General features: G+C 47.3%; 1 protein-coding gene across 1 annotated transcript in view; it reads left to right on the top strand.

The window, feature by feature from the left end:
- Nucleotides 1-12362, top strand: part of TCF7L1 (transcription factor 7 like 1) — a 187284-nt gene that overhangs the window by 149475 nt on the left and 25447 nt on the right. The gene's annotated exons all lie outside the window — the stretch shown is intronic.

Raw genomic sequence — 12362 nt, 5'->3', positions numbered from 1 at the left:
GCCAAATGACCTGCAGCCCACACCTCACCCCTTTCTCTGTCCATGCAATTATCCTGGCAAGAATATTGGAGAGGGTTGCCATTTCTTCCTCCAGTGAATCTTCCCGACCCAGGGATCAAACCTGGGTCTTCTGCATCGGCAGCCGTCTTTACCACTAGGCCACCTGAGAAGGCCCGCCTCCTGCATAGTTGAGCAAACACTGAACAGAAGCCAGGAGACCAGATGCAGATCCTGCAGTGGCCTAGCTGTGAAATAGGGAGGACCTGAACCCTAGAATCTAGAAAGATGCTCAGGATCCATGGAACTTGGTGGTCAACAGGAGATGGGGGGGGTGGCTGAAGGTGTTAAGGTGGTGGATTTGGGGGTTTCTAGTTGGGGAAACTGAAGGTGCAGTTTGGGGGGATGAAAATAATCAAGAGCTGCTATTATTTTCATAGCTTTACTTACGATTTCAATAGTATACTTTATTCTGCGTGCTGCACTATGCTTAGTTGCTCAGTCATGTCTGACTCTTTGCAACCCCATGGACCACACCTGCCAGGCTGTGTGGAAATGTCAAATGAGTAAGAAAGGCACAACGAAGAAAGTAAAATTGCCTGAAATGCCAAAACCCAGTGAGAACATTTTGGTGACTCTCCTTCTGGGTTCCACAGCTGGCCCTTCTCACTGAACAGTTTGCCCAAGACATTTATGTAGGTCAGTAAGTGTAGACCAACCAGGGGGCACACAGAGCCGAGAACCACAGGAGCCACAATGGGGGAGGGCTTATGGGCAGGAAATGTGTTTCCCCAGAGATGTCCATAGGATTTGGCAAATAAAAAGCCAGTTGCCTTTATTTTCTTTCTCAGGTCATCAGGGGCCTGATAGTAACGAGATGAGTGGGAAGTGGAAGTGGAGTGGTTTCCTGGGCTGCCTGCTGCCTTTGCACATGTCCACACACCATAGACCACTCGTCCTGAGCTCCCATCAGACCTGCCTGCCTCCCTTCCTAGTGAAAGTTGAATACGACAAAGACTGCACAGTTATCTGGAATTACGAGGAACCCCGGAGACCCCTCTCCTAGGCTTCCTCCCACCTGCCTCTACACCTGCTCATTTCGCACTCTCAGCCTTTCTCTGCCCCTGCCCCACCCCCACAGACTGTAAAGCCCTTTTTGGCTGCACATGGTTTTTCTGTCTTTCAAATCAGTACCTGTCCATGTGACAATTCCCAGCCTCACTTATAAGAGAAATGCACATGGAAACTATGGTGAGCTCCTGTTTTTCACCTGCCCCCCTAGCAAAGATCATTGCATTGAATAACACTATGTGGGCAGGGGCTTGGGGAGATGAGCTCCCTTGTGCATTGCTGGTAAGGGTGTAGACAGGGAGGTCTTTGGTAATACTCTCCAAAAGCCAGGAGTCCAGGGACTTCCCTGCTGGTCCAGTGGCTAAGACTGTGCTGCCAATTCAGGGGACTGGCTTTCGATCCCTGGTCCAGGAACTAGATCCCACATGCCACAATTAAGAGATCCTATGTGCTGCAACTAAGATACAGAGTAGCCAAATAAAATAAATATTTTTTTAAAAAGCCAAAGGTGCATACCTTTGACCTAGCAGTTCCCTCGAAACTGGAAATAGGTACTACAACTGTATTCAGACATGAGCAATGTGATGAGGTTATTCATGGTGACAAAATGAATATGTCTATGACTATACAGCTGGTTAGAAGGTTTTGTTACCTTCATGCTGGGACAACATGGCCCGTTAACCAGAAAGAGGCAGCTCTGCGTGTGCTGATGGGTGATCAGCCCCAGGTGCACATGATGGTGGTGCAAGGGCAGAGGCCATAGCAGGGCTGTGGCAGATGATTGTACCTGGAGGCAGGGGTGTGCTGTCAGTATATACCAGACATGGCCACAACAAGACCAGAGCTAGAAGGGAGAGGAGAAGGGGTCAGGCAGGGGTCCGCCCAGGGAACAGATGGCCAGGTCTTCAACATAAGTCCCTGTGAAGAAGCTTCTTTCTCTATGATATGTCCGTTGTCAGGCAGTGAGCACAGAAACTGCCTGGGCCCAGCAGCATGCATGCATGCTAAGTTGCTTCAGTTGTGTCAGGCTCTTTGCGACCCCATGGATTGTAGCCTGCCAGGCTCCTCTGTCCGTGGGATTCTCCAGGCAAGAATACTGGAGTGGGTAGTCATGCCCTCCTCCAGGGAATCTTCCCGACCCAGGGGTTGAACCCACATCTCCTGCGGCTCCTGCGTTGCAGGTGGATTCTTTGCTGCTGAGCCACTGAGGAAGCTCCCGGGCCCAGCAGGCCCAAGGTCAAAGCCACTGCAAGAGGGTACATAGGAAGCGCGTAACTCCAGACTTGGAAATGAGGACCCAAAAGCAGTTTGACTCTGACTTTTCTGGAAAGCCCAGGTCTCCGTCCCAGAGGCCATTACCACAGAGTGGGAGCCCCCACAGCTCCGGGGACAGAGTTCCCCTGCTCCCTCCAGGAGGAGGACACTGCAGTCAAGAAGACATGCCTGGTCTGGTGTCCTGCTCTCTCTCAAGACCACTTCAGCTGAGGACCACGCGTGGCAGCCTTCCCACCACCTGTGGACCCAGCCAGCAGCCCCAGCCAGTGGAGGCAGACCTGAGACTCCCTCAGCTTCTCCTGCCCACAGGCCCTGGTGTTGCCCCAGCCAGTCATAAGCTTCTCTTCTCCACACTGCGGTCAGCGACTCACCATGGGAGCTCACAGTCAGCCACAGTGGAAAGATTTTCACTATGCAAGATTTTCACCAGCAAGTGCTGCGAAGCAGGCTTCATCTTTCTGTTTTCACTTAGACAGCCAGTTGTTAAATGTTTACCCATACAGGATCTCTCCCCATAGAGCACCCGGAGATGAGTGAGGGGCTGAACCCTATTTATTAGCTCTTCCCTGCCCCTGGGAAAAGAGCGGGTAAGAGGCTCGTTGCACAGAAATTACTATGTTTTAGTGACTAAACACATATTTCCCGAGAGCTTGTCGTGTGCCCGACCTTGGTCCTCTTCTGGATGACCAGTCCTGTAAATAAGAAACCCTTTATTCCCGTTTTACTGGAGAGAAAGCAGAGGTTATTCAAGGTCAAGAAATGTCCTCAGGAACACAGCTCGGAAGTGGGGGGTCCGAGTTCTGCATCCATTGAGCCCCTCAACTCAGGCTCTACTCCCGGGCACCCCTGCACTTTAGACAAGCATTTGATTTCTCTTCCATTGAAGGCCATCTGGTTAGGGTCCCAAGCTTCAGGCTGATGACGTGAAACAGTCTCATTTTAAAAGGTGAGATGATCTAGTTCAAAGAGGTTGTGGTCTGTCCTTTCACCACTAGAAATAGGCCTCTGGTGGAGATATTTTTTAAAACAACTCATTATTCAGCTCTGGTGTTGTTCAGTTGCTAGGTCCTATCCACCTCTTTGCGACCCCATGGACTGCAACATGCCAGGCTCCTCTGTCCTCCACTATCACCTGGAGTTTGCTCAATGTCCATTGAGTCAGTGATACTATCTAACCATCTCATCCTCTGTCACCCCCTTCTCCTCCTGCCCTCAATCTTTCCCACCATCAGGGTCTTTTCCAGTGAGTCGGCTCTTCGAATCAAGTAGCCAGAGTATTAGAGCTCCAGCACCAGTCCTTCCAATGAATATTCAGGGTTGATTTCCTTTAGGATTGGCTGGTTTGATCTCCTTGCTGTCCAAGGGACTCTCAAAAGTCTTCTCTAGCACCACAGTTCAAAAGCATCAATTCTTTAGCCCTCAGCCTTCTTTATGGACCAACTCTCATATCTGTACATGACTACTGGAAAAAATATAGCTTTGACTATATGAAGCTTTGTTGGCAAAGTGATGTCTCTGCTTTTTAATATGCTGTCTAGGATTGTCAAAGCCTTTCTTCCAAGAAGCAAGCATCTTTTTATTTCGTGGCTGCAGTCACCGTCCACAGTGATTTTTCAGCCTAAGAAAATAAAATCTGTCACTTTGGAGTTCCCTGGCAGTCCAGTGGTTAAGAATCTGTGCTTCCAATGTAGGGGGCACTGGTTTGATCCCTAGTTGGGGAACTAAGATCACATAAGCTACAAGGTGTGGTCAAAAAAGGGGGGAAAAATCTGGTAGGCAAAATGGCCAGATTCTCTGAATTGGGAGGGGAAGAGAATAGTTTGAGGCCATCCAGGAAAGAAGGGGAATTATTGGGGGAAAGGGCAGGAAATGGGTACTTATGGGGAAAGTGAAACCCAGGCAGCCCACTCTTGTTTTTGCGTTTACTCTACAGGCATGGAATGTTCTTGGAGCCCCCCTGATGCCAGCACACAGAGGGGCTCCAAAAATATTTATTGACTAAGTTGCTGTGACAGGTGCTGGAGAGACAAAATTCCCTTCCCTGGCTTAAAACACTAGCCAAATGTGGTTCTGAATAACTTTTCCAAGGAAAATTGGGTCTGTCGTATTAAATTGAAAAGTCACTTATCATAGGGCCTTATAGGTGTATTAATTGGATTTATTTGTAACAACTCACCTACCAACAAAACTTCAAGAAGGAACACAGCCATCTACACTTGAGCAAAACCAAAAAAAAGTGATAGTATTGGGGGTTTAGTGGTATTCAGAAAATTAAGCAGATGCAAAAACTACTCATCTATAGATAAAGGAAATAAGGGATAAGAGTGTAAACCTTGTTTTTTATACTTTTGCTCCTGTAACTGTGTCTAATCCATCGAGTTTGGGAACCAGTTCTTCTAATGCATGCTCAGTCACTCAGTCGTCTCCGACTCTTTGCAACCCCATGGAGTATGATCCTCTGTCCATGGGACATTCCAGGCAAGAATATTGGAGTGGCTTGCCATTTCCTCCTCCAGGGGATCTTACAACTCAACAATCAACCCTGGGTCTCCGGTGTCTCCTGCATTGCAGGCATATTCTTTACCACTGAGCCACTAGGGAAGCCAGTTCTTCTACTACTTTCATTTTATCTTTTTCAGCGACTTTTTTTAATTCAGCTGTGCCAGGTCTTAGTTGCAGTACTCAGGATCTTATATCTTCCATTGTGATGTGTGGGATCTTCTTAGTTTTGTTGTTGTTCAGTCTCTCAGTCATGTCTGATTCTTTGCGACCCTATGAACTGCAGCATGCCAGGCTTCCCTGTCCTTCACTATCTCCTGGAGTGTGCTCAAACTCATGTCCATTGAGTCAATGATGCCACTCAACCATATCATCCTCTGTCACCCACTTCTCCTCCTGCCCTCAATCTTTCCCAGCATCAGGGTCTTTTCCAATGAATTGGCTCTTCGCATAAGGTGGCCAGAATACTGGAGCTTCAGCTTCAGCATCAGTCCTTCCAGTGAATATTCAGGGTTGATTTCATTTAGGATTGACTGGTTTGATCTCCTTGCAGTCCAAGGGGCTCTCAAAAGTCTTCTGCAGCGCCACAGTTTGAAACCATCAATTCTTCAGCACTCAGCCTTCTTTATGGTCCAACTCTCACATCCATACATGATTACTGGAAAAACCATAGGTTTGATATATGGGCTTTTGTTGGCAAAGTGATGTCTCTGCTTTTTAATACACTGTCTAGGTTTGTCATAGCTTTTCTTCCAAGGAGCAAATGTCTTTTGGGTGCAGTCACCATCCGCAGTGATTTTGGAGCCCAAGAAAATTAAGTCTGTCACTGTTTCCATTTTTTTCCCCATCTATTTGCCATAAAATAGGATGGGACTGGATGCCATAATCTTTGTTTTTTGAATGTTGGGTTTTAAGCCAGCTTTTTGACTCTTCTCATTCACCTTCATCAAGAGGCTCTTTAATTCTTCTCCACTTTCTGCCATTAGGGTGGTGTCATGTGCATATCTGAGATTATTGATATTTCCCCCTCCAATCTTGATTCCAGCTTGTTCTTCATCTAGCCCAGCATTTCGCATAATGTACTCCTCATGTAAGTTCAACAAGCAAGGTGACAATATATAGCCTGAGTGTACTCCTTTCCCAATTTGGAACCAGTCCATTGTTCCATTTCTTGTTCTGACTGTTGCTTCTTGACCTGCACACAGGTTTCTCAGAAGGCTGGTAAGGTGGTCTGGTATTCGCATCTCTTTAAGCATTTTTACACAGTTGTTGTCATCCATACAGTCAAAGGCTTTAGCGTAGTCATTGAAGCAGAAGTAGATGTTTCTATGGCATTCTCTTGCTTTTTCTATGATCCAGCGGATGTTGACAATTTGATCTCTGATTCCTCTGCCTTCTCTAAATCTAGCTTGTATTTTTTTTGTTACAGCATGCAAACTCTTAGTTGTAGCGTGTGGGATCTAGTTCCCTGACCAGAGATCAAACCCAGGCATCCTGCTTTGGGAGTGCAGCATCTTAGCCACTGGACCACCAGGGAAATCCCTATGATACAATTATTGATGTTTAAAATCGCCTTTAAAAGGAATTGGAGAGTGTTTTGCATGGTCTCCTTGTTGCTGTACGGTGGATGGTCATCTGCCTTTGGGAGTGGGTCTCTGGCCTGTGTTCCTGGGTGGCTGGCTCACCATATGATCTGGGAGGGAGGCTTGGGAAGGTCTTTTCTGTATTAAAAGGGGCCCAATTCTAGTGTCCCAGAATCTTCATTCACCATGAGGGACCAGAGAGGCAGGAAAGACTGGTCACCTAAGCTGGTGAGCTGCTCCAACACATGAAAACCATGAGACAGGAAAGGTAGAGACAGGGGCCCTTTCTTTCTATGCCAGGTCTGCCCCTCCCCGCAAGGAGAAGAGGAGGGATTCTGTGGAGTGGAGCTGACTTGCCTTCTGGCTTCCGGCTGTAAGGAGCCCCTAACTGGGAACACTGATGTTACGTCTGTACCATGAGGCTTTGCTTCCTCTCTTGCCTGGCCATGCTTACAGGGTTTTCTGTGAGAACACTTAGATGGGGGAGAATGTGGGCGTTGCCAAGAGTCCTGGAGTGTCCTGTCTCCATCACAGCAAGTTTGGAACTGGGGGGCCTGGCTAGGGAAGGGGCTGTCCCTACCTTCTGGGAGGCAGAGGGTTAACCTCCAGAGCTCATTGGCAGTTCTGCCTCTGGACAGGGCATGCTGGGATTTCCTCCCAGCTGTTTTACATCATGAAGATTTGTGTGCTGGGGAAATTCCAGGGCACAGCTGCAATTAATCTGCTGCACAGTCTCCAGGCGCAACACGGTTCTGCGGGCCCAGCGCTCCACCTCCCTCCAGGAGGAGGGCTCCAGTTCTCCAGTGAGAGACCCTACACAGGGACCCTTCCCCAGGCTAGACCTGAGCAGAAACTGCCCACCTGTGCTGTGCTTAGTCGCTCGGTTGTGACTGACTCTTTGTGACCTCATGGACCGTAGTCCGCCAGGCTCCTCTGTCCCTAGGATTTCCTAGGAAAGAATATTGGAGTGGGTTGACATGCCCTCCTCCAGGGAATCTTCCCAACCCAGGGTTTGAACTCAGGTCTCCTACATTGCAGGTGGATTCTTTACTGTCTGAGCCACCAAGGAAGCCCCTTCCCACCTGGCCAAGGGCTATTTCCACGGAGGGGGCTGGGGAGGAGCCCGAGATGCTGAAAGGATCCAGAACATTCAGAAAAAGAGCAGGAGCACCCCTTATAAATAATAAGGCCAAAATAACACTGATAGTGGGGCTTCCCAGCTGGCACTAGTGGTAAAGAACCTGCCTGCCAATGATGTAAGAGACACAGGTTCGATCCCTGGTCAGGAAGGTCCCCTGGAGAAGGGCATGGTAACCCACTCCAGTATTCTTGCCTGGAGAATTCCATGGACAGAGGAACCAGGCGGGCTATAGCCCATGTGGTTGCAGAGAGTCAGATGCAACCAAGCCCACAGGCAGGCAGTGCTGATAGCAACATTGGATAAAGACGTCAGCAAGGAAGGAAGAAAGGGAGTAAGGAAAGAAAACTGTTCAGTCTCACTTAAGAATATAGAAGTAAAAATCTGAAAATATTCATGTTTACCATTGTACAATACACAGAAGTACAAACAAGCCACAGTGATAGAATAGGATTTACCTGGAAAATGCGAGGGTGCTTCAATGTAAGGAAATCTGTTTCTAGGTATAATCTCCAGTCTGAGTCAAATAAGAGAACACCTTTTCGGTAGATCTTAAGAGAAGTCAACAACTGTCCCAGTGAAAGAGATTTGAAAATAGGAATAGAATCATCCTTTCTTGACAAGGTAAAGACATGTTCTAAACCACAGCCTCATTCTACTTAACTGAACCACAATACCAGATCTTCCTATATACATGTGTATGTATATGTATGTGTGTATATAACTGAATCACTGTACTATACGCCTGAAACTGACACAACATTGTAAATCAACTATAAAAAAGTAGAGGCAGGAAACCCCTGGTGGTCCAGTGGCTAAGACTCCACGTTTCCAATGCCGGGGGCACTGGTGTGACCCCTAGTTGGGGAACTAAGATCCTACGTGCTGCACGACCAGGCCAAAAGAAAAGAAAATTTTAAAAAAAACACTTAAAAAACCTCACGTGTGTTCCATGGAACCCTCACACCCAGAAAAGAGTTTCCTAGATTCAATAAGATTGGGAAGCTGCCTACCCGGCCTGTCTCAGAAAGTCACTGCACACAACAGCATGTTAAGTAGCATTTGTAAGTCAAGGGTTAGCAGTCCTCACCATTTGGGTCTTCACCATTCTTTCTGTTTTTTTGAGAGTCAAAAGAGAGTGCTTATCCCATAAGTGGTGACTCTTGCTATTGCTTGGCCATCGGTGCATTGAGGCCCCGCAGGTCCCTTGTGTTCCATCCCACTGAGCATCCCCTAGTAGGGAGGTGCTGAAGTCTGACCATGATACACAGGTCAGGAGCCAGCTGTGGCCAGTTGGATGGAGCCTAGGCTGGGCTTGGAGAAACCAGCAGTTTTCCTTTGCCCACATGCCATCACTATGCAGAGCATGTAGGCTCAGCCACACATCTCTTAATCCCCAAGAACATGTTCCACCAATGAGTGATGAGCCCCATGGGGCTGGCCGCTCGCACATGAGAATTCCAGCCAAGAGAGATTTATTTCCGCTGAACATCGGGCTGAGCCTGGCTTAGGAATTCAGGAGTGCACAGACACCTCCAAAGGTCTGGGGATACGGTTGAGAAGGCTTACAGGGGGGTGTTGCTGGCTCCTTCTGTCCCAGCCTGTGGTGCTGGGAAGCTCAGCTGTCCCTTTAGAAAGCTCCTTTCCTCGGAATTATGATGTAGAGATATTCCATGACACCAAGCTGCAGGGGCTCCAACTCTTACAGATCTCTCCCCACTCCTTACCCCCATCACTGGTTTCAAAATCTTAAAAAAAAACAGCCAAAGAGTAGAAAGAGGGAAATGACAACCCTCCATTTCCCTACCTTTTGGAATGAACTGTTTCTGAACACAGGCCCACCATGTGCCACACCCTCAACCTCCATGATCGGCTGGAGCTGGAAGCGTCCTGGGAAGATGCATACTATTCCCTGAACCCCCTCTCCATGCCTGCCTGCTGTATCTGTGAGGAGCCAGACTTCAGCATTGGACCACGCTAAAGATCTTTTAGCCACCCTCCAAGCTTCCAGGTTTCAGCTATAATTAGTGAGAATGGACCCTGTGTGTGGGAAAGGGATCCCTCCTACACTGTTGGTGGGAATATAAGTTGGAGCAGCCACTCTGGAATAACTAAAAACGGAGTTACCTTATGATCCAGCAATCCCACTCCTATTCATATATCTGGAGAAAACTGTAATTTGAAAAGATACATGCACCCCCATGTACATAGCAGCACTATTTACAGTAGCCAAGACACGGAAGCAACCTCAACATCCGTTGACAGATAAATGGATAAAGAGGATGTGGTACATATACACTGTGGAATGTTGTTGTTGTTGTTTAGTTGCTAAGTCGTGTCTGGCTCTTTTTGGCCCCATGGACTATAGCCCACCAGGCTCCTCTGTCCATGGGATTTTCTAGGCAAGAATACTGGAGTGGGTTGCCATTTCCTTCTCCGGGGGATCTTTCCAACCCACTGTCAAACATGCTCTTCCTTCTTGGCAGGCAAATTCTTTACCTGAGCCACCTAAGAAGCCCATGATGAAATATTACTCAGCCATAAAAAATAGTAAAATAATGCTATTTGCATCCATATAGATGGACCTAGATATTATCATAGTAAGTGAAGTAACTCAGACAAAGACAAATACTATATGATATCACTTTTGTGGAAATCTAAAATATGATACAAATGAACTTACTTACAAAACTAAACAGACTCACAGACATAGAAAATAAACTTATGGTCAGCACAGGGGAAAAGGGGTGGGAGAGGGCTAAATTAGGAATTTGGGAGTAGCCGATACAGACTGCCATGTATAAAATAGACAAAGTCCTACTGTATAGCAGAGGGAATTGTGTTCAATATCTTACAATAACCTATAATGAAAAAGAATGTATACACACACACACACACAAACACACAGATAGGCAGTTTTGCCCCTCCCAGAGATACTAGTGAAGTGTGGAAATTTGGCAAAGTCTGGAGGCATTTTCAGTTATTATAACCAGGCAGAAGAGTGAGTGCTACTGGTATTCAGTAGGTAGAAGCCAGAGATGCTGCTAAACATCTTCAAATGCACAGGACAGCCCCTACAACAAAGACCTCTGTAGCCCCAAATGTCAATGGTGTAGCAGTTGAGAAACTGCAAGAATCCTACAAGCTTGCTATGTCTACCAGCCCATAAGGTCAGCAGATAGTATTCTTAAAGAGCCCAAACTCCAGCACTGTCCCAAATCAGGATTTAGATCAATTCCTCTGGACCACCCCAACATGTGTGTCTAAGAACATCCCTGAAAAGCAACAAGAGTAAAGAGTGTTCAGTGTTGACCCTTGTGCCTGTCGTTAGGGAATCAGATGCTGGAAGAGTTGATGGATTTTAGGAACACTGGTGTTTCACGTGGCGGTGGGTAAATTTGGAACACCTCACCAGGTATTTGTGGTTGTAGAGAAACAAGTGTGATAATTAGTACTCACATGCAAGCTCCGGCCACCTCAAGAGTTCCTACAGTAATACATTGCCATGTATGTATTCATTCAGCTTCTGGGTGGCCAGCCCTGTTCAAGACATAAAAGAAGAGAGAAAAACCCATCAGAGCAAAGAAAAGGCTCTGGGGGGCAGTGGAATGTTCCAGAAGATGGTGTTAAGAAAAGCTTTATGACTCATGTTGTGGTGAAGAGTGTTGCTCTTCCTAACGGGGGCAAGTCATCTACCCTGAATTTACTTCCATTAGCTGGTCTTGCAGATTAGGGTAGCCACCCCAGCATGTCATGGTAGAGTTGCCATGGAGATTAAACTGGTTTACATATGTGAGTCTGCTGTGAAAACTGTCAGGGTGTCACAAATGTTGTTTTTCACTGAGGAAATGAGTTTTTACTAATGATACATTTGTCCAGTGCCGTTGACTTGCCAAAGGCATTTAAATCGCAGTTAGTGCATCTACAAAACGTAGGCTCTGAGAAGGGAAATAGATGAGTGGGGGTGTGAAGGAAGGAAGCAGATAAGATTGGCAGGAGGTAGGGACAGAGATGACTCTCAGTTGGGGGAGAGGCAGGGTACCAGAGGGCTCAGAGTGGACCTGTCTTTATTCATGAGGTTCCCCATTCATTTCTACCTCCCATGGCCGGGCCCACTTGGCCCACCCGAGCTGCTGTCTGTCCACTTCCTGGGCCTTGGCTAATGTGTCCTTGGGTTGTGATTCCTGCCTGTGGACACCTTGTGGCAAGGCCAGTCCCTGCCCTCTCAGTCATATTTTTGTAGTTGATGGAGAGCAAAGGGATACTGCCCATCCTCTTTTCCTGACCTGTGCTCAGAGCTCAAGCCAAAACACGATTTTATTCCCCACTCCTGAAATTGAAGCAAGGGGGTAATTCAAAGGCTTCTTTCTCTCTCCCTGGGGGAACACTTCCTGGAGCCATCACTTCCCCTGAGAGCTCAAATTTTCAAAGCAACCTCAAGAATTCTGCAAAGAGCCTGCATGGCTGGTCTGCTGCCCAGAAGCACCGTATCAGTGTTGACACTAAGCCAGCATGTGTGTTTTGCTCCCGGCAAAGATTAATGGTTTGCTTATGAAAATAATAGCTGCCATTTATCAAACGCCATCCATGGGCACAGGACTGTATTCAAGACTTGACACTGTCCCTAATCCTTCCAACAACCTGTCAAGTTAGTGATAATCACCTTGCTCTATGGATGAAGAAACTGAAGTTCAGAGTTGTCAAGACACTTATCCAGGGTTACACAGCATAATTAGCGGAGTGAGAACCTGAGCCCATGGACACCCAGCTCCAGAGCCCCTCACTGCCTCTCTACCCAC

This window comes from Odocoileus virginianus, chromosome 2 (assembly GCF_023699985.2).
Source record: "Odocoileus virginianus isolate 20LAN1187 ecotype Illinois chromosome 2, Ovbor_1.2, whole genome shotgun sequence".
NCBI classification, from domain to species: Eukaryota; Metazoa; Chordata; class Mammalia; order Artiodactyla; family Cervidae; genus Odocoileus; species Odocoileus virginianus.
Note: the sequence above shows the minus strand (reverse complement) of the source record. Positions and strands in the feature narration are given on the sequence as shown.